Source organism: Octopus sinensis, linkage group LG1 (assembly GCF_006345805.1).
Source record: "Octopus sinensis linkage group LG1, ASM634580v1, whole genome shotgun sequence".
NCBI classification, from domain to species: domain Eukaryota; kingdom Metazoa; phylum Mollusca; class Cephalopoda; order Octopoda; family Octopodidae; genus Octopus; species Octopus sinensis.
In genome coordinates, this window is record NC_042997.1 from 14,832,957 (window position 1) to 14,855,951 (window position 22,995).

General features: G+C 37.0%; 1 protein-coding gene across 7 annotated transcripts in view; it reads right to left on the bottom strand.

Annotated features, from left to right (window-relative positions):
• Positions 1-14,270, bottom strand: part of LOC115214562 (solute carrier family 66 member 2-like) — a 221,412-nt gene extending 207,142 nt beyond the window's left edge. For 2 of the 7 annotated variants that reach the window (XM_029783751.2, XM_029783750.2), the window contains exon 1: positions 13,820-14,266. The gene's annotated coding sequence lies outside the window, so the exon portion shown is untranslated. Of the gene's footprint in view, positions 1-11,612; positions 12,653-13,819 lie in introns of those variants that run through there. The other 5 variants (XM_036509875.1, XM_029783754.2, XM_029783755.2 and 2 more) reach the window with 5 other exon arrangements.
• Positions 14,271-22,995: the final 8,725 nt, after the last annotated feature.

Genomic DNA, 22,995 nt, shown 5'->3' on the forward strand with positions numbered 1-22,995 from the left:
GAGGTACTCTTATTTCCAAGGGGACCCCAAGCCATGCGCATTCACACAACCAATCTCGATCATAATCCTAATGAGTTGTGTGTTTTAAAACAAACAAAAGGAACAGAGAGTCACTTGCCATTCGAAATGTGATGTAGGGAAGGGGAATCAGTTTTCGTATATTCTTTCGATTGATCCAAACTGATCAGCGCCCCATCCATGCCAGGTTCCTTAACTACCCTGTATATGATGTAGCACATCAGATGGAGGTTGTCCAGCATGGCATATGTTTGTGCCTTGTCGACCAGTTTCTCGATGACAAGCACCAACCTCTAAGCTAACACTTTGGCCAAAATCTTCAAATCTGCACCTGAAGTTATCTATGACGTTCCCTTTGTTTGGATCTTTCTTTAGCAGTGCCACTACTCCTCACTTTACAGTAGACAGCTGCCAAGACGCCTCCAAACAAGTCTGGCATAAAGTTCATAGGGCAGACCATCCAAGCCTGCCGTATGTCCATAGCTGTGACGGGTCTTTCACAACACTCCGCCTCTTTTGCCGAGAGTCGCGGCAGGCTATACAGATAGGCAGTAAAGTCCACTCTGCATTCTAACCCACCAGTTGTCCCAAACAGTCAGGTAAAGTGTTGTTGAAAGGCCTCACACATCCTTTCAGGCTCAAGTAATTCACGCCCCTGTTCATCTGTCAGGGACCTAATGGTGGCTTTGTTGGCTCATTGCACCTCCGCCACTCAGGCCTCTCAGGTGGCTCCAACGCCTTCGTTCCACAGAGCATGTGTCCTAGCTCTGACAACGCATCCTTCATGTTTGACGTTGAAGTGTTGGTCGAGGGCCAACCTCATTGCCAGTATGTTGGATGCAATGCCAGTTCTAAGTGCCTCTTCTAATTTCTTAACTAGGTCTTCCTCTAAGACAGACAGACAGACAGATAGAGGGTATGTTTAATTTTTACGTACAATTATGCATAAAAAACCCATTAATTGAAGGATTACTCATTACACTGAATACTGAATAAAATGTCTAACAGTGACTTTGCAGTTTCACCTTGAACCACATTCCTTAGAACAAGGGTCCCTAACCATTGGGCTATGAATCATTTGATACCAATTCACAGAAAGAATAAATTCTTTAATTTTATTTCTATTTTATTTACCATCACAGTATGCAGGGCATTTTTACACTACATATTTGTTATATAATTAGTGATTAAAGTATATATTATGCACTTTATTGTGTTTCATTATACACACAATCCCTTAGTCCATGGAAAAATTGTCTCGCATGAAATTGGTCCAAGGTGCAAAAAAAAGATGGGTAACCCCTGCTTTAGACTGTTTCATGAAGCCTGTTCACTGTCAGTCCTTTCCTTGTAACTATATATATAATATATATATATATATATACACAGACACACACATACCTTTCCTAAATGCCTGAGAGACCTGCATGGTGTGGATATGGGTTTCTTTAAAACTAAACTCAATCTCTTCTTGTCAGGGGATCCAGCAGGAAACACAGATGCAGGCAGCGGCATTGAGCTCCCTTGTTGACCAAGTGCCATGTATCAGAGGAGGTTACACATACTAGTGTAGCACATTCAACGGTGGTGCCCCAGCAAAACCGCAGCTTTCGGGCTGAAACATTTTTAAGGATTTAAGGATTTGCACACACAATATATATATATATATATATATTATATTAAGGATAATAATAATAATTACAAAGTAGCATTAGCATTACCAATTATAAATATATATATATATATATAATATATATATATATATATATATATATAATCATCATCATCATCATCATCGTTTAATGTCCGCCTTCCATGCTAGCATGGGTTGGACGATTTTGACTGAGGGCTGGCGAGCCAGATGGCTGCACCAGGCGCCAATCTTGATCTGGCAGAGTTTCTACAGCTGGATGCCCTTCCTAACGCCAACCACTCTGAGAGTCTAGTGGGTGCTTTTTACGTGCCTCCGGCACGGGGGCCAGTCAGGCGGTACTGGCAATGACCTTGCTCAAATCTTTTTACACGTGCCACCAGCACAGGTGCCAGTGAAGCGACATTGGTAACGATCACACTCGAATGGTGCCCTTGTACGTGCCATGGGTACAGAAGCCATTTGGCTGCTCTGGCAATGATCACACTCGGATATATATATATATATGATTTTGTTATATGAATTCATAAGAATCAAGGCACATCAACTAGTAAGACACCAGAAATGGCTAAGTACAATAACATAGAGCTCACCTTAAATACCTCAAGTATTGGTAGGATATTGTAGACATACAAGTACCAAATGCAATTTAAACCAGAGATCTAGTTCAGGTATGGGTCTTTGGTGTGGCATAGGTATAACAAGTAAGCATAAATGATGTCTGAAATTTACAAAAGCTGCTTCAGTAGAATTTTACTCGTTTAATGCAGTCATAAAAGATTACATTGTAATATGTAATCCACTGTCATCATGTAAAATATTGAACAGATAACATTTTAAATGTAGACCTGGACATAACCAACATTTACTGGACTAGTAGATCATATATCATAATGTAATTTTTCATGACTGTATTAAATAAATAAAATTCTACTGAAACAGCTGTTGTAAATTTTAAATGTCATCATCATCATCATCGTTTAACGTCCGCTTTCCATGCTAGCATGGGTTGGACGGTTCAACTGGGGTCTGAGAAGCCCGAAGGCTGCACCAGGCCAGTCAGATCTGGCAGTGTTTCTACAGCTGGATGCCCTTCCTAACGCCAACCACTCCGAGAGTGTAGTGGGTGCTTTTTATGTGCCACCGACACAGGTGCCAGACGAGGCTGGCACGGCCACGATCGGATGGTGTTTGTTACGTGCCACCAGCACGGAGGCCAGTCGATGCGGTGCTGGCTACGGCCACGTTCGGATGGATCTCTTATGTGCCACTGGCACTGGTACCACAAACTACAAATTCCATTGATGTTGATCGATTTCGATTTTGAATCATTTGCGTTTATTTATATGTGTGTATGTATAATCATTATGATATTTACAGCAGAATTATATTGTTGTATATATTCAGAACTAGTAAAGTAACAGACAAAACACATTGTGGTATTTAATAGTGTCCATGTTTTAAACCCTATCAATGTTGATTTTGCTTCCCATATCTCATGGGGGAAGTGAAAATGGTATCAGTAAGATACTAGGAATCAACTAAATTGACTGCAACTCTCTCATATAAATTTCTGGCCTTGTGCTTTTGTAAGAAATCAATATCGATCCAGTGAAGTTTTAATATGTAGTGAGCCCTGATATGAACACAAATGTGTACAATCTGAACATTTTTTTCTTTTTGCTTAAACAAGAACTGCTATCAATTTTTAAATAGGTCTGAGCTGAGAACACTTGTAATTGAAGGAAATTTCTGTAACAAAATAATCTGGTTCTCTTGATCATTGGAAGCTTATGGTATTTGATTGTAGGTGAAATTAGAAATAGTAAGATGTGAGCAAACAATATGTCAGAGATATGAAGCCTTGTTATAATGATTCACTGGTGTGTTCAAACATTATAATTAGATATCATACAGATTAGCAAATTTCATTTCATCTTCTGTTTTAAATTGAATCTGTCTTTTCCATTCAACTGTGAAATACTTTATTAATTAAATCATGCTAACATCAAATGAAAAAACAAAAGAAAAAATATTAATTATAACAAGTTATTTTCATTTTTTGATAATACAAATATTTTCTTCTTCTTGTTCTTATATTACAAATGTTTACCACTGCCATGTTCCAAATATTTTTTCATGCACTATACTGAAGGGCAGATGTTATTCTTTGTACCATATTCTGCTAGTATTTTTCCATTAATCCTTTATTACAATAAACAAGGGAATGGCTTTACCGATACAAATTTCAACCAATCTGTGTTACAACCTGTATTTAAAGTGATTTCCCATAAAATTATCTATCTTGAACACTGTCAGCTTTATTTTCATTAATCTGATAAAAATCAGTTTTTCAATACCAATTGACTATAACTATTAACACATTTATGTATGATAGAATAGATATATATATTTTTTTAAATACAACTAAGAAGAAAATGCATTGGATCGATAATATAGAGAATTTAAAAATGTAAAATATTAAAACATCAAATTCAAAAGGAATGTGAATGCAATAGAAGCAAACTGATGTAGGGTAAATATAAATTGTTCGTATTCGGTAGTCTAGAGGTAAACAGCTAAATTCAAATAAACAACTGAGCTATTTCAAGAATGTTCTATTTTATTATTGAGAATATAATACATTTGTTCTTACAATCAAAGAATGAGATTTATAAAAAGAAAACTATTTTAAAAAGTGACCTCGAGAAATCTCTTCTATATTCACTTCTGAGATTGGAATAAGAGAATAATAAAAAAAAAAGTATCTAAAACAATTTATTGCAAAAATATTATTAAATGCCATTATCAATTATGAAAGGTATATTAGAACCACATCTTCTGAATCAAGTATTAGCTCATAAATTTTCATGTGTAAGATATTGACATAAAACAAACCAGAAAAGAAAATAATCCAGCTTTTGATTTTCAAAAGTTATCGTGCAGTTTCAGACAATGTAGTGCAGAAATATATCAGCCACGCCTGCATAGGCACAGGTGTGGCTGTGTGGTAAGAAGTTTGATTCCCAACCACATGGTTCCAGGTTCAGTTCTACTGTATGGCACTTTGGGCCTTCTACTACAGCCTCGGGCCAACCAAAGCCTTGTGAGTGGATTTGGTAGACAGAAACTGAAAGAAGCCTGTCATGTGTGTGTGTGCATGTGTCTGTGTGTCTATGTTTATCCCCCACTACCACTTGACAACCAGTGTCGGTGTGTTTACATCCCCATAAACTAGTGGTTCAGTAAAAGAGACCAATATAATAAGTAGCAGACTTAACAAAAGCATAAGTATTGGAGTTGATTCATTCAACTATAACAAATTTTTCAAGGCAGTACTCCAGCATGGCCACAGTTTAATGACCGAAACAAGATATATATATATTATTTTTTTGTTTCAGTCATTTGACTGTGACCATACTGGAGCACTGACTTTAGTCGAACAAATCAACCCCAGGACTTATTCTTTGTAAGCCTAGTACTTATTCTATTGGTCTCTTTTGCCAAACCACTAAGTTACGGGGACTTAGACATGCCAACATCAGTTACACAGACACACAAACATATACATATATATATATATATATATATATATATATATATACAATGGACTTCTTTCAGTTTCTGTCTACCAAATCCACTCACAAGGCTTTGGTCAGCCCAAGGCTATAGAAGACACTTGCCCAAGATGCCACACAGTGGGACTGAACCCAGAACATGTGGTTGGTAAGCAAGCTACGTACCACACAGCCACCTCTTCTAATTTCCTGAATACAAACACATACACTATCTTTAGTCAAATAATCTTGCTTTATCCCTATCTATACTTTTAACTATTTTTATCATCTGATTTTAACTTAATGTCTTCAAAAGATTGCACAAACATTTTTTGAATAATATTTAAGCTAACACGGACGCTCCTCACCAGCGTTTCTTAATCTGAGTTGTAGCACCTCCTTAGAGTGAGGTAAGCTCACAAAGGGGTAGTAAATGCCAAGAGGAGACTGGATGTTTATCATCATCATCATCGTTTAGCGTCCGCTTTCCATGCTAGCATGGGTTGGACGGTTCAACTGGGGTCTGGGAAGCCAGAAGGCTGCACCAGGCCCAGTCTGATCTGGCAATGTTTCTACGGCTGGATGCCCTTCCTAACGCCAACCACTCCGTGAGTGTAGTGGGTGCTTTTTACGTGCCACCGGCACGTTTTTATATAGGGAAAATAATGTTAGTCAGCATGGCCTAGAATTTATCACTTCCATACCATAATCAGGGCCGTATACTATTTTTTTACCGATTTCTTTAGTTCAGTCAAACTTGCAGTGGATTTAGGTGGATTCCAGTATTTCAGCTTATTTCACCTTTATGGTACACCTATTCTGTTGTGCATTAAATTCAACTGATGATCTAGTAATGTGCACAGTTCTTCTATCTCAAAATTTTGTTGCATACCCAATTGAATATTAGCTGATGATTCATTTTCTATGGTAATGTTTCAACAGAAGTTTTTAAATCATATTGATATCAAATGAAAAATAAAAGGCAAAATTATGTAGTTTACATTAGTCAGAGTGGTGACCTCATCTTGATTGTTGTTTTCCCTACATTTTTGGCTGTATACACACACCCACCTTCTTCAGGTGTCTCGTGATTCACCTTAGTGGATAAAGGCATTAGCTAAAGCAGTGCAATCGGCTAGAGGTTCCAAGTTAAATCCCAGGTAAGACACTAAGGTGAATCACGAGACATCTGAAGAAGGTTGGAGCATACAACAGCTGATACATAGTGAAAGCAACAATCAAGATTAGGACAGCATCCCGACTGATGTTAAACAATGTACATAATATAAAATTCCTCATTTCAGAAAAATAAAATTGAGAAAAAAATTAGTTACAATAAATTATTTTCAAGTTTGAATTCAAATATTTTCTTATTGTTCTTATATTTGAAAAAAAAACAAATGCTTTCTCTGCCATATTCCAAATATTTTTTTACGCACTATAACTATGGTCAGATGTTATTTTTAGTACCATATTCTGCTAGCATAGTTGTGGTTTTTCTTAGAAATAAAATATTCAAACCAGTCACAATACTTATATTTTAAATACATTTTCAAAGATACAAAACAAAAATATTGATATTAGAATATGAGGACAGTGTGTTATCAGACAGATGATGTGCCAAGGTTCAAAATAAGTTCGTTACATAAGTCCTCACCTTCTCTAGTAATTACTAAAAATATTTAACGTAAGGGGTACTAGTCCACAAACATCTAAAAAAAAAGAAGGTACATGCTGGATGAAGTGATATATAAAAATATGAATAACAAACTATTGCACAAAATTAATTCTGTTTGATAAAATAATCTCCAAAAGAGGATCTGTTGTAAAATGCCCTCTAGAGAAAGGAGGTGCTGAACTACAACAGCTTGAGAACCACTACCCTGCATGGTCACTCTGTCTAATAGAAACAGCTGTCAAATCTCTCACAAATCAAACTCTACCATCTTAAAACTGGAAATGAATTCATCAGCTAATGTAGTTCCAGAAGAAAATAGATGAAGCAGTCATGGTTGGAACACCTGTAATCACAAGGTTTGCTTGATCAGAGAACTACATAACAACAATTAAATGACACTAATAGTGTCACAAAGATCATTTTTATTTTGCACACCCTGTTCAAGAGCAATTTGTGAGAATTCAATAAAATTTATCAGGTACCTCTTAAAGTTTGAATAGTTTCCAAAATCTCTTGACTCACTTCATCAACACTTTCTAATAATAACCATGATCTCATTTGCTGTCTCACCCTTCCATCCTTTTAATATCATTTCATCTTATCATTGAAATAACAAGCTAGAATCAAGTTTACAAGAAGCAGTCTTATCTTCTGTTCCGTTGCTCAGCAATAATTTGACTCAATTTCAACAATGGGTTACAGAAACCAAGTATTATGTTCTGAGTTGAAATCTTGTCAAGGTCAACTTCGCCTTTCATCCATTCGGGGTCAATAAAATAAGTACCAGTTGAATACTGGGGGGGGGGGCGGTCAATGTAATTGACTAGCTTCCTTCCTCAAAATTTCGCGTTCTGTGCCTACAGTAGAAAGAATTATCAAAAAAACTATTCAGCAAAACTAAAATAAAACATATTTTGAGAAAAGCAAGCTTCACATATGAAGCATGTCTCCACAATCCTCGGGGGGCTGCTGAAGACAGCTATTCTCATGTCAGGAGAATATAAGTCCCTGTTTGGAGAGGATACCAGATGCTAATATTTCCAAAAGATTTGTAATTCAGTCAGATGAAATAAAATATTAGAAAGTTTTTCACTTCCCATAAGAAATATCTGCATAAGATACAAATCCTCAACTCATGAATATATAATCCAATATTTAATTCTTTATTGCCCACAAGGGTCTAAACATAGAGGGGACGAACAAGGACAGACAAAGGAATTAAGTCAATTACATCGACCCCAGGGTGTAACTGGTACTTATTTAATCGACCCCGAAAGGACGAAAGGCAAAGTCAACCACGGCAGAATTTGAACTCAGAATGTAAAGACAGACGCCCGGCGTGCTAAAGTTTCTGCCAGCTCGCCACCTTAAGAATATATAATCCAATACTGTATCCATTTGCCCAACATATTGGTGCACGTATGGCTATGTGGTAAAGAAGTTTGCTTCTCAACCACAGTGGAGGTGTGTGGCTTAGTGGTTAGGGTATTCAGCTTGCGATCATAAGGGTGTGAGTTCAATTCCCAGTGATGCATTGTGTCCTTGAGCAAGACACTTTATTTCACATTGCTCCAGTCCACTCAGCTGGCAAAAATAAGCAGTACCTGTATTTCAAAGGGCCAGCCTTGTCACACTCTGTAGCATTCTGAATCTTCCTGAGAACTACGCCAAGAGTACATGTGTTTATGGAGTGCTCTGCCACTTGCACATTAACTTTGGATCAACTGGAACCCTCGTCATCATAACCAACAGAGTGCCAGTTTTTTCATTTTTATTTTTCCAATGACATGATTTTGGGTTCAATCCCACAGCACAATACCTTTGGCAGAGACATCTTCTACTATACTAGTACTTGTGGCGACATTCACCCTGGGCGGGTTCAGTCGGCTTCTTCTACCACCCTCAAGGCATCTCAAACCATGGCAGCCCACACTCGACGGTCCTGCACCAGTTCACTGGAGATAGCGAGCCAGTCACAGTTCCATTGGCTCAGGCCGACCACCTGCAGTCCCGTGAGCACAGAGAGGTCCTCCTTGATCGTCGTAACCCAGGTCTTCAGCTGCCCGCTCGCGCGTTTCTGCCAGTTGGGAAGTGGAGTTGGGAGAAAGACATCATGGCTCAGTTCACCCACCGGACACCTACATGAATGGCCAAACCACCGCAAGCACCATTGCAGAAGGACAGATGGAAGGGGCCACAGAGACAGGCGGTGGGAACTCGATCCACCCAACGGCAGCGAAGAATGCACTGGAGGCAGTCATTGTCAAAGACTTCCAGCCTTCGTTGATCGACCACCCACTTCTACTATAGCTCCAGGCCAAACAAAAGACTTATGAATGGATTTGGTAGACGGAAACTGAAAGAGGCTTGTTGTATATGTATGAATCTATGTGTGCATGCATGTGTGTATTTGTGTCTCATTGTCTTGATATCACATGATAGTTGTAAAAATATGTCCAGCCATGGTGGAATGTTATCTTGCTTGGAAACAAGTGAGGGTTAGCAATAGGGAGGGCACCTGGCTATGGAAAATCTTAGTAAAAGAATTCCATCTATATGATCCATGCAAGCATGGAAAAGTGGATGTTGAGATGATAACAATGACTTTGATTTAGAGCAACTTAAAATCCGGTCAAAATTACACTAGCATTTTTCTTTGAGAGAGATTATTCTTTAGACCAGTTCAAAACTAAATTTAACACAAAGCAGACTAACTTCTACTGACCTTTCTATATCTCTCCTCTCTATCTTCTATTCTAAATCTCATAGCCAAATTCTCTTACCTAAATATTATTTTTAATAAAATTAAAATTAAATTTACAACTGGTAACACCTCTCTATATGCTGAGTTCAAATATTGCTCAATTTGACTTCATCTTTTAGCCTTCCAGGGTCAATAAAATAAGTATTGGTCAAATACTGGAATTAATATTGTTGAATATACTCTAAAAGATGCTGTCCTGGTAAAAGAATGGAATAATTTTTGTCATATTGACATGTGCTAAATATACCACATTTAATACTATCTCTGAAGCATATATTTCTAGAATACAATGAGAGTAGTCACATCCTTGTACCTTGAGAGAATGCCCTGGCTCATTGCCATCATCTCTCTCTCTCTCTCTAACTGGGATGATCACGTATCCCTTCTGCTGCAAGACACTTGTTTCTGTCCCTCTATCATAGTTCAACCTTTCATTACTTGGCACAAAGCCACCTCTTTCAATACCCCTTCCCTTCCCAATTGAGGGGACTTTGTCTTGCAAGTTATGTGGTGACTTCACTGGTGCTGGTACCACATAAAAAGCACCCAGTCTACTCTGTAAAGTGAATGGCATTAGGAAGGGCATCCAACCATAAAACCATGCCATAGCAGACTTCACTGGTGCCACATAAAAAGCACCCTGTACACTGTAAAGTGGTTGACATTAGAAAGGGCATTCCACTGTAAAAACCATGCTAAAGCGGCTAATGGAACTTGGTGCAGTCCCCCAGACTTAGCTCCAGTTAAACCATTCAACCCATGCCAGTATGGAAGGCAGATGTTAAATAATGTGAAAAAGAGCAGCTTTTTAGTTTTATTTCTATATGTTGTACAAATATTTTTAAACAGGTTTACATTTTTCCCCAGACTATCATAGTAGGGAAATGGTTTGAAAAATTTAATCATTAACTGCATCCTTTTTGAAAAAATAATTTTTTCTAACGTTCTTATTCAACTGTTTAAAAATCAAGTAATTTCTAAAATAAAATAAATTAAAAATAGAAATGCTCAGTTTTTATTATCACCTTTCCTCATATTCATCTATGATCTGTCAAAACTTCTATGTTCGATTGTAAACATTTCTTTAAATTTAAACAAAAAATAAATGAAGACCATGACCTTTGCAGCCCTCAAAGACTACTGAGATTGAGGCGGTCAATGCTTAATTCTACTACTCCAAAATACTTTTTCAAAAACAAGCTACCAAATACAATCGAGAGCAAATAAGACAACATGAGAAAAAAAAAGTCTACATAAACTAGTGATGAGCTGTGTCAACAAAATTCATAAGGTAAATAGGTGTGCCATGAGAAGAAGTGAACTCTAACGTCTAGGGCAGGGCCTTTCTCAGAAACACAAACTTATCTGACAATAAGGTTATGATTACATGTGCAGGCTTTGATGAATTTGGGAAGCAATATTAATAGGGAAATTAAGAAACCTCATAAAAAAAAAGTGAAAAGGACAAAGTTGTTCAGTACAAAATCAAAATCTTCTTACACACCCCCTTCATAATTCATACAGAAATATTCAACTATAGGAATAGTTCAATCGTTCGTTTACTTTATTTGAAAAGCTACTGCAGCCTGCAGTATTTCTCCTGAAAACAATATGAAATGTAATTATTACCTGAGCGTTACAAGTCAGATTTAAAGGATGAGATTAAATTTAACAGTGAGGTGAGCCTTTAGGGTGTTCAAGACTCACTTTTCATAACATACAAAGCAAAACATACTCAGGTTTTGACTTAAAATGAAACAAGAATATTTATCCTTTGCTTCTAAAGATGCTATATTCATAATGAGTCACCTACAATTAAAACACCATTGAAATAATTATCTCACAAGAATATTTCTTACAAATAGTATATTTACCTTACAAGATTATGAAGCTATTTTCTCAGCAAGTAAATATTTCAATAGCTAAAAAGATCGATTTACTTACCTAAAGTAAAATATTATTTCTACCCTCAAAATTTGCACATATTAAGACAGTAAGGCTCCATTCTTATCCTAAAAATATTGGGCGAATTTGAAGAAAAATTGATAAACATAGTAGGTCCCATGTGCACATACCAGATGAAGCTTTTATTCTACAAGCAGACTGTCTCTGTTTTGTGCTAATCCAACAGCTACTATTATCTATCATAGCTGCTGCACTGAAGGAACTTTGCAACAATGTCCCATTAAACGACAGTTCTTGGCGTAACACATGGATACAATTGAATCGCAACAACCAAATTTTCTGTTGACGTGCTCTGCTGTCTTCAGCTATTTATCACTTTCACGACTATTGCTTCGTTCATTTTCCCACTCCCCTCTCTTGTACATTCCCCCTATCACCTAAAAACGACTACCCGCACAGTTAACACCGCCCTACCACACTTTATGGCCGGCAACAATTTCAAGTAGGAGATCAATAAACCTGATCTTATTTATATGTGCTTGTTTGTTTCTTTCTTTATTTATTTGTTTTCACGTTTTATTTTTATTCATTTTCATTTTATATCCTTTTAGAGATGCCTAACAATGATTGGTTCGTTCTTTCTGTTGCAGAGCAATATTTAATAACAATAGGAAAATACCAAAATAATTAATTAGTTGTCTGCTAAAACACAAATACATTCATTTTTATATAAATATATATATATACATATATATACACTCATGCAATTATACATATTTGGTTTATTGACACGACACAGACAACTTCCTTTCTTTCACACCCTCTTCCTCAATCGAACGTGTCAGTTCATTATCGTACTATTTTCTTCTTTTTTTTTTTCTTCTTGTTTCTCATTGAAAATATATTCTTACTACGACCCAGTAAATTTATCAATGAATGTATGTCCGTCCATATGAAAAAGAATTAGCAACTTAACTCGCTGCCAATATCCCCTACTGCAGTAAGAAATCATCAAATGAAACTGGTTGCAGCAATGGACTGAAAGAACGAAGGAAAAAACGAACGAAGTAAACAGACAGGTTTCATCCTCGGATGGGTGCCAGTAAATGGATGGATGGATAGATAGATAGATAGATAGATAGATAAATGGGTGGATAGATGGATGGATGGATAGACGAGTTAGATTTCTAGAACTTATGATATATCCTACAAACAGACCAGCAGAAAATAGAACTTGGTGGTATTATTATTATTTTATAACATGTACTGCACACGTGCAAAATGAACTCTGTTAACGCGGATGTGGCAAGATTACAAACTGGTAGTAGAAATTACAAACCAACCACCAAACTAACAAATCTTTATTGATACACACATAAGATGACGATGTGTGGTATTGAATATACAACGGATAATTTCTCAAGAAATGGTTTAAAAATAATAATAATAATAATAATAATAATAATAATAATAATAATATAATAATAATAATAAAGTAGAGGGCAATAGGTTTGAATTTAATAATAGTAAAATTGTGATTTTCATAGAGTATGGGGAAGGAAAAAAAAAGAATTAAATATAAACTAACAACAGATGGAATTGAAAAATAAGATGAAATAATAATCATGGGGTGATCAGCGTCTGCTTGTTAATAATTAAAAAGTCTGCTTTCAAATAAGTAATCTTGTGTGTGTATATATAATGTACATCCATCCTATAAACATATTAATGTGTCTATGTGTATTCACAAACACAAACAGAACATACAGAAGCAAACATATACGATTGTGTATATTTATATGTGTGTATATGTACGCGTGTGTATATATATATATATGTGTGTGTGTGTGTGTATGTGTGTGTGTGTGTATATATATATATATGTGTGTGTGTGTATATATATATGTGTGTGTGTGTATATATATATATATATGTGTGTGTGTGTATATATATATATGTGTGTGTGTGTGTATATATGTGTGTGTGTGTGTGTACGTGTATATGTGTATACATATATGTATACACACGGTTACACACATAGAAATACATTACATACATACACATGTGTGTATATATATATACAGACACACACACAGAGAAGTTATATGGTTAATGTTTAACGTAAACGGAAAGAACGGGACGGCGTTAAAATAAGTTTAAATAATATGTACACGCATTGACGATATAAGTCGAAAATAGATATAAATAAATATATAAATGCCAGTTAGTAAAGTGTAACTTCTTACCTCTGTGTCTATAACGAAGCACCATTTGTGTCTAAGCAGTCGATGTGTCGACAATACTGAGCTGACACCAATTAGTAGCCGCAGATTAGAAAATACAAGGCTTCTCGATGTTCTTCTTATTGCTGTATGCCCAGTATATGAGTTTACAAAATGCTTCTGTCACCGTTAGTTTCTCGGTTAACAGGATATGCGATTTCTTCCCTTCCATAGGTTGCTTTTTCTTCTGTTTGTACTTTGCTTTGTTTGTGTTGGTGTTGTTATTGTTGTTGATGATGATGACGATGATGATGATGATGATGATGATGACGACGTTGGTGGAGGTGGGTGTGACGGTAGGTGTGATGGTTTGGTTGTTGCTGTTTATTGTTATTTGTTTATCTCCCTTCTAACACCTTCAGGAAGATGAAATGATCCATCAGTAAAGCTGCATTCACCAGTAAAAAAAAATGTTTAGGGTGATAGCAGTAACTGGGGGAAAAAAAAAATCACACACATACACCACGTGCGCACACACACCACGCGCACACATACACACACACACACATACACACACAAATAGTGAAAGAAAGAAAGTGTACAGAGAGAGAAAGATGAACGACCAAAGAGAGTGAAGCAGTTAGAAGTGAGATCTTAAGGGTTGAGCAGGGTCTGGAGCCCTATATCAATTTGTGTATCGAATGGTTGCCTATGCAGGGGCCCCAGTTCATTACTTTACCATGGGATTATAATGGAGTTATGGTTGCCCTGGTTACCTGTAAATACACATGCATACATATCTATGTCTGTATGTAACCACGTGTGTGTGTGTGCACATGTCTTGCAGTTGTGTAAATTTATAGCTGCATATATGCATGTAATCATATATATATACATACACTCACACATACACTCACACATACACAAATACATATATACATACATGCATATATGTATGTATGTATGTATACTTATATCATCATTGCCATCATTTAATGTCTATTTTCCATGCTGGAATGGGTTGGACAGTTTGACGTGGAATGGCCAGGGCCCACACCAAGCTCCACTGTCTGTTTTGGCATGGTTTTTACAGCTGGATGCTCTTCCTAACACCAACCCCTTTACAGAGTGTACTGGGTGCTTTTTACATGGCATAAGCACCAGCTTATGGTGGTGAACTGGCAGAAACGTTAGCACGCCGGGCGAAATGCTTAGCGGTATTTCATCTGCTGTTACGTTCTGTGTTCAAATTCTGCCGAGGTTGACTTTGCCTTTCATCCTTTCGGTGTCGATTAAATAAGTTCTGGGGTCAATATAATCAACTTAATCCGTTTGTCTGTCTTTGTTTGTCCTCTGTGTTTAGTCCCTTATGGATAAGAAATAGGTATTTCATTTGCTGTTACATTCTGAGTTCAAATTTCGCCGAGGTCGACTTTGCCTTTCACCCTTTCGGAGTCGATTAATTAAGTACCAGTAGTGCACTGGGGTCGATATAATCGACTTAATCCGTTTGTCTGTCCTTGTTTGTCCCCTCTATGTTTAGCCCCTTGTGGGCAATAATGAAATAAGAAATATGCACCAGTGCTTTCTACATGGCACCGGCACTAGTGCCTTTTATGTGACACCAGCGCCAGTGCTTTTTATGTGGAACCAGTACTGATAGGGTTACCAAAATCCCCTTCAGTTGGGAGGAGGGGGTAGTAGGGTGAAAGTACTAATTGATGAGAGATTAGAGCTATAGAGGAGTAGGTGTTTTGGTGCAGATACATGAATACTCCAGCTGAAGAAGATAGGAAAGGCAAGTCAGAGAGTAAAATGAAAGAGAGGAGGCAAGACAGAGAATAAAATAAAAGGATCAATATTGGAAAAGATGGTGGTGAAGACATGTTGGGACATGCCCTCAAATGATTTTAAGGGTGGTGAGAATAAGTGGGGGGGGGATACAGAGGTTTGGACTCAATGGGCAGGCAGATTGGAGGTGATGAGACAAATGATGGAGCGAGATATTGGAGAGGCTCAGGGGCAGGGTTTGTGGTAGGTATGCGAGGACATTGAGGATGATAGCAGAAAAGCGAGGTGTTAATGATGGAGAGCAATGCAGAGGAGAGAAGACACAGAAAAGAGGTGGTAGGTGGAGACAGTAGGCATGGGAAGATAATGGGTCCTGGAAGCAGTTCAAGGTGGGGAAGGAGGTAATTGAGAGAACAGAGGGATATAGTAAGTACCTATTCTGCTCCCAGATGATAGAGAAGTGATGGGTTTAGAGGATATTTTTCTTTATTAGCCACACAGGGCTGCACACAGACGGGACAAATTACAAGGTAGAGATTTTCTTTTGCGGGAGAAAAAAGGGGGGTAGGTTTTCAATCAAAAGGGATCATAAAAAGGAAAGAGAAAGAAGAAAGCAAAAAAAAAAAGAAAAAGAAAAAAATCTATCAATAGGGATCATGTATCACAGAAATGTCATGATGTAAAGTGTGAAGGGGGAAGCAGATAAGGTTTATCCATGGAAAGAAAAGCCTACGGAAAAGACCACAGTAACTTCGGTCAATAATGTCACATGTTAACACGTTTGTTTGCAAGTAAGTAACCCTCTGTTTTAAATTATTCCGGGTTCATAGGATTATGCTCAAGGTGGCTTCGTCATTCATACTTGCCATCCTTGCTACATTCACCCATCTTTTTTTGAAACATTCGCTAGATGGGTTTAGAGGATAAAAGGTAGGATTGATGGGGACTTTTTACATGATATAAGCAGAGCCCCTCACAGACAAGCATTAAATAAGCCTTAACAAAAATCATTTAGGATATCAATTCAGCTGTGGTGGACAGGTCTTCTTGAGTACAGCAAGGCACCAGATATTTTGGTCCTTGGTTATCTCCTTCATAAGGCTCAGTGTCATGAGTTCAGCCTTCAGTACTATGTCCCATGTCTTCCTGGGTCTCCCTCTTCCATGAGTTTCATTCACTTTAACTGATCGGCACTTCTTTATGCAGCTGTCCTCAATCATCCACATCACATGACCAGCCTTTTCCCTTGCACACTGCTTCTAATTCCTCTTATGCATAACTTTTCTTTCAACACACTAGCACTCCGTCACTCACGTACACCGACATTGCACATCCAGCAGAATGCATTAGCCTCATTCCTCTCTAGTCTTCACACGTCCACTGCATTCAAGTTCCCATATCTCACTTCCTCATCGCCATCATTGTCATTGTCATTGTGTATATATATATATATATATATATAAGAGCACTCCCTTTTCCATCACACACACACATATATATATATTTTATTTATATTAAGGGCATTACCATACATAAATGCCTCATGCTAGGAGGGACTCTTAAAGTCAAAACTACCATAATAAACAAGGGAATAATTAATAAATTTTTTCCTTATGATGTTTTCACACTAACCACTTGATAAATTCTTATAAAGCTTTTATCCTCTTTTTAAATTGTACACACACACACATATATATATATATATATACAGGATGTCCCAAAAAAATGTATACACACCTTAAATAATTGTAAATTTGTTATTCTTTGTAAGCCTAGTACTTATTCTATCGTTCTCTTTTGCCGAACCACTATGTGTATACATCTTTTTGGGACAACCTGTATATATATATATATATATATATATATATATATATATATATAGTAGAATAATAAAAAGAAAGTTCTTGGTACAGTATAACAATTATGAAAAAAATGAGTAGAGATGGCTTTTGTGGGGGATTATTTTTATTTTAATAATAATGGTGTTTGGTATGAGATTCAAGCTTTAAATAACTGGCTATTTGAAGCTTGAAAGTCATACCAGAGTCACCCACTGTAAAAATTATTATTAACATAAAAATTATCCCCCTAAAAATGCCATCTCTACTCATCTTTTCAAATGTATATATATAAACGCACATACCCACACACACACAATCACACACACACACACACTCACAGACATATATATATAATATACATATGCATATATGTATAAATATAATTTATGTAGTCGAGCAGTATATCCTTGGTTATGGTATATAACTGGTTAGAAAGTTACCATTGGTTTCACGTCCACTATTGCACCTGGTAATATAGGTATTTCATCAAACCTACTGGCCTCTTTACTGTACTGTCTTGTTTGGTGGTGAAAAAGAATGAAATGAAAAACCCTTTCTGAGAGGGAAAGAAGAGTTACCTTCCCTTGAACAATTCCAGCTATGACAAAAACGGGTCAATCTGTGTATGTTTTATTCCATTCTCTATTCTACAAACACAGAAGATCACACTTCCAAAATGAATTTTCTGTCATAAGGGTATCAGCTAAAAATTTCACTTTCCAAATTCAAGAAAGTACCTACATCATGTGATTTTTTTAGAATCATTGTCCTTTCAGCGAAGCAAAGTTTGCACCATCTACTTCCATTGAGGTATGACCCAGGTTGTTCCAGCAGTTTCCAATTAATTTTTTATGGCATTCCCATCTTTTAAACGCCATATATAGCTGCCTAATGTTGTAACATTGCACCTCTTTGGGATCCTACAAAGGACTTATGGTTATTTAACCTGGCCTTAAAGGAACCTTCTATTGCTCCAATATATCCCTATGTGTGTGTCCTTTCATTACTGCTACTGCTGCTGTTTTTGTTGAGACTGAATCTAAAATACGATTTCAGCTATACCTCTCTCAATAACTTCCGCAAATTAATTCATCAACTAGACACCTCCCTAATCACACAGCCATGCTAGTACCTATTGTAGCTAACCTATACCTATATCTATACATCATCATCATCATCATTATCATCATCATCATTTTATGACTACTTTCTCTGCTGGTGTGAGCTGAATGGTCCAGGATCCAATAGATCAAAGGACTACACCTTACTCCAATGCCTCAGTCATTACATGGCTTTGATGGCTGAATGCCCTTCCTAACACCAACCATTTTACTGAATGTCCTTAGTGCATTTTTCATAGCAACAGCTCTAAGGAGGTTGTCTCACCTTCTGCACAAGTAAAGCATTCTTCCAAACTTGTGTTGAGTTTGCTCAGTATGCCAACCACTTTACAAATTGTATTGAGAGCCTTTTTTCACAACCATTGGAGATTGATACACTCCTCACAAACGCAGGTTTGTGAGATGGCTGTGATCTGTAAACAGTTTTGAGTGGGAACCAGAAAGAGAAGTATGAACATGCAATGTGCATGTATACACTGAATTCATAAAACAGAAGAGAAGAAGAAAAACACAATGCACATGTCAAAATAAAATGGAAGAGAAGAATAAAATAAGTTATTTGATGGTCTGCATGTCACATCTGACACCACTATCATGCAGTTTTGCTGCAATTTTGTTGTTTATAGCATCAACACTAATGAGGTTACTTTGTAACTTCCAAAGCTGAAAGAGAAAATAGGGGAGAGAGTGATGGCATTGAGAGAAATGATGGGAGAGATTAAAGTATGATGGGAGGAATAGACCTATTATGAGAAGGTGGCAGTGGGGTGAGTAATAGAGGAAACAGTGTTGTGGAAAGCAATGGAAAGGAAAGAGTCAATAGTTTATAAAAAAGAAAGCAGGGCAGTGATAAGGATGATGGGATGTGTTGAGCATGGAGAACCAGTGCTATCTTATCTTATAAGAATAAATATAGCTGGTGGGATGAGTGGAAGTATGCATGAGAGAGGGAGATAGAGATGAGGATGAGAAAGAGCCAGAACAATGGGGTTGAGAGTCAGTGAAAGGAAAAGAGGTGGGGAGGATGTTGTGGAGGTAAAGCAGAGTGATCTGAGGGTGTTGAGATGGTGGGGAAGCTGTATGAAGAGAACAGTGAGAGAAAAAGAGGCAAGGAGTCAGGGAGTAGTGGACGAATGCAGTGAGAGAAATGAGATAAAGAATCATGAGGGTATCACAGAGATAGGGTGTGGAGAGCAGAGGATGAATGAACAATTAACTGTTTAGGCCAGCATCACAAACTGTTTAAAGTTTTGTCTACCATACTTGCTCTGAGTGCAAGTTTTCTCCAGTACAGCATGTCACCAATTGTCAGAATCCTTTGTCATCTCTTTTGGGAGGGTCAGCATCTTGAGATCAGTTTTCATTTCATTGTCCTATGTCTTTCTAGGTCCTCTTTTTATGCAGCTTTGATCATTCATATGCATGACATGCCCAACCCAACATTAGTTTTCTCTCTTACATCATCATCTGATTTCTATTGCACACAGTTCTTCTCACAATTCATTTGTACCCCATCTTTTTTCTCAAGTCTTCTCAAGTCTTCTACATCCAAAACCCATTTCTCTTTCCTATTACCATATAGTATCACACTTTACAGACAAGCATTAGGCAATCTGTCCTTCTGTAGAAGAAGCTCTTTATAGACAGCAGAGGTAGCAGCTCTCTGAATTTTTACCAACCTGATTTTATTCTAGCCATGCTTTCAAAGCACTCCCCACCCAACCACTGCCATTGCTCATTAGATCACTTAGCTAACAAAAACTATTAATTACTTCTAGGAAGCCTTCGGAGCAGTTCAGAGAATTTATTTCCAGTGTGCTGTCTGTGTTTAATATTCCCATGCATGTTATGTATGAAGGTTATTTTCCAATTAGCTGCAATCTGACAACAATAATAGTAGTAGTTTACACAGGACACACTGTATAGAATTTCAACTACCTATTCCATTTCTGCATGCCAAGCACAGTGATTGCCATGAGACATTAAAGTTTTGTCTTCTTTTCTACTTAGCACATCTTTAGACTTGGTTAATATTACTTTAACCCTTTAGCATTTAAAGTGGCCTAGAGTCTCCGGCTCACAATCATGAGGTAGTGAGTTTGGTTCCCGGACAGGGCTGTGTGTTGTGTTCTTGAGCAAGACACTTTATTTCACATTGCTCCAGTTGACTCAGCTGCAGAAATGAGTTGCGACACCATTGGTGCCAAGCTGTATCAGCCTTTGCCTTTCTTTTGGATAACATTGGTGGCATAGAAAGGGGAAGCTGGTATGCATGGGCAACTGCCGGTCTTCCATAAACAACCTTGTGCCTCAGAGTGTAACTTTCTAGGTGCAATCCCTAAACCATTCATGACCAAAGGGGGTCTTTACTCTTTTTATCCGGCCCAAATATTCAACCTGTTTTATGCTCAAACTGTCTAGATCTGGCCTTCACATCTACCCGACATTATCAATTTACAAATAAACACTCACATCATCGACATCTCAAAGCAATGAAATAATGCATGATTAATTCAAAATTATGTTAATACATAAGCCTTACATTTGACAGAGTAATCTGAATGTTACAGGGTTAAAGACCTTCAATTCCAGTTTTGCTTCCATGTCTGAAATTTCTCCTCCAATTCTAACAGATTCTGCTATAAGAATTTAATCATCAGTATACAGAAGTTCCCACAGTGTTAACCCTTTTGTTACCAACCCAGCCAAAACCGGTTCAGGCTCTGTAATACAAATGTCTTGTTTTCAGAAGTTCTGAATTAAAATCTTCCACCAAACCTTAGTCACCATTTATGTTCCTAACACTAGCTTAATGATAACTAAGTTATTTTACTAAATTCTTTGTTATATTTAAAGTAATTGAAAGAAACACAGAGCATATCAACATAAATATGGTAACAAAAGGGTTAAACTCCTGTTATGGCATGAAGGACTATAATAAACAACAGAGGGTTGAGGACTGTACCCTGTGGGACCCACACAATCATGCTAAATTCCTTTGAACCACCAGAAGACAGAATGAAGAACACTGTCAAAAAAGCTTTCTCAAAATTTACAAATGCTAGACATAGAGGCTTACTCTAAGCTAAATGCTTCCCTCACTGTTGTCTGACTAAGAAAATGGCATTGGTAGGTGGTACCTATTCCTGGCACAAAGCCAAACTGCATCACATCTAGGCTAATCCTGTTCCTAATCAATTTTGCAATAGCTCTAACTTTCATGACCTGGTTCAACAATTTGATACATCTGTAGTTTCCTTTCTCTCCTGCATTCCCTCCTAAGAGTTTGCAATGAAGCTGCTACACCAGTCATTGGGTATGAGACCTTTTATTATCTGTTGTGTGTGTGTGTTTGTGTACACACGAACACACACACACACACACATAAATGTATATGTGTTAGATATACATATATGTTTATATAAACATATAAATATATATATATATAATATATATATATATATATATATATATATATATATATATAGTTATATATATATACATACACATATATTTACACACACATACAAACGCATATATATTCATATTTATACATATACATACATAAATATATATATATATATATGTGTGTGTATATATATACAAATATATATATATATACATATACACACTCACACACATGCACACACACACACACACACATACATACATACATACATAATACATATATACATATATATATATATATATATATATATATGATAGACCGGTAGCCACTACACACATTTTTTTCTCTCCTTGTTTTTCTTTCTGCTTCCCTTTCCATAGAAGAGTGTAGGCTCGAAATGTAAAAGACTTTCATTTCCTGAGCATTATACTAATACATCTGTTTGTTTTATACACCACCTGTCTTCGTCTTTTGTTTTTTTCATGAACTCTCCCTATATATATTTATATATATATATATATATATATATATATACATACATACATACATACATAAATACATGCACACATGGTCGCAAGAAAAGGAAACACCAGGACTGGTTCGACAACAATGATGAAGCGCTCAAAGAACTGATCGACCAAAAATGGAAAGCTTTCATCAGCTCACAGAATGATCCAAAGTCTGCCACTAAACGAGAGACTTTCAAAAAGTGCAAAGCCGCAGTTCAAAGGATAACCCGTACCCTGAAGAACCAGTGGTGGAGACACAAATCTCGTGAAATCCAGCAGCTAGCAGATGTAAACGACACCAGAGAGTTCTTCAAAGCCACGAAAGAAATATACGGACCTTCCACACATGGTCAGGCTCCTCTGAAGAGTAAAGACGGAGTGACCATCCTGAAAAGCAACACCGAAATAGGAGACAGATGGAGAGAACACTTCGATGACCTCCTCAATCACAAGGCTACCATTGACAAAAGCATACTTGACATGATTCCTAAAGAGGCCAAAGATTACTCTCTCGCTCAAATTCCATCCC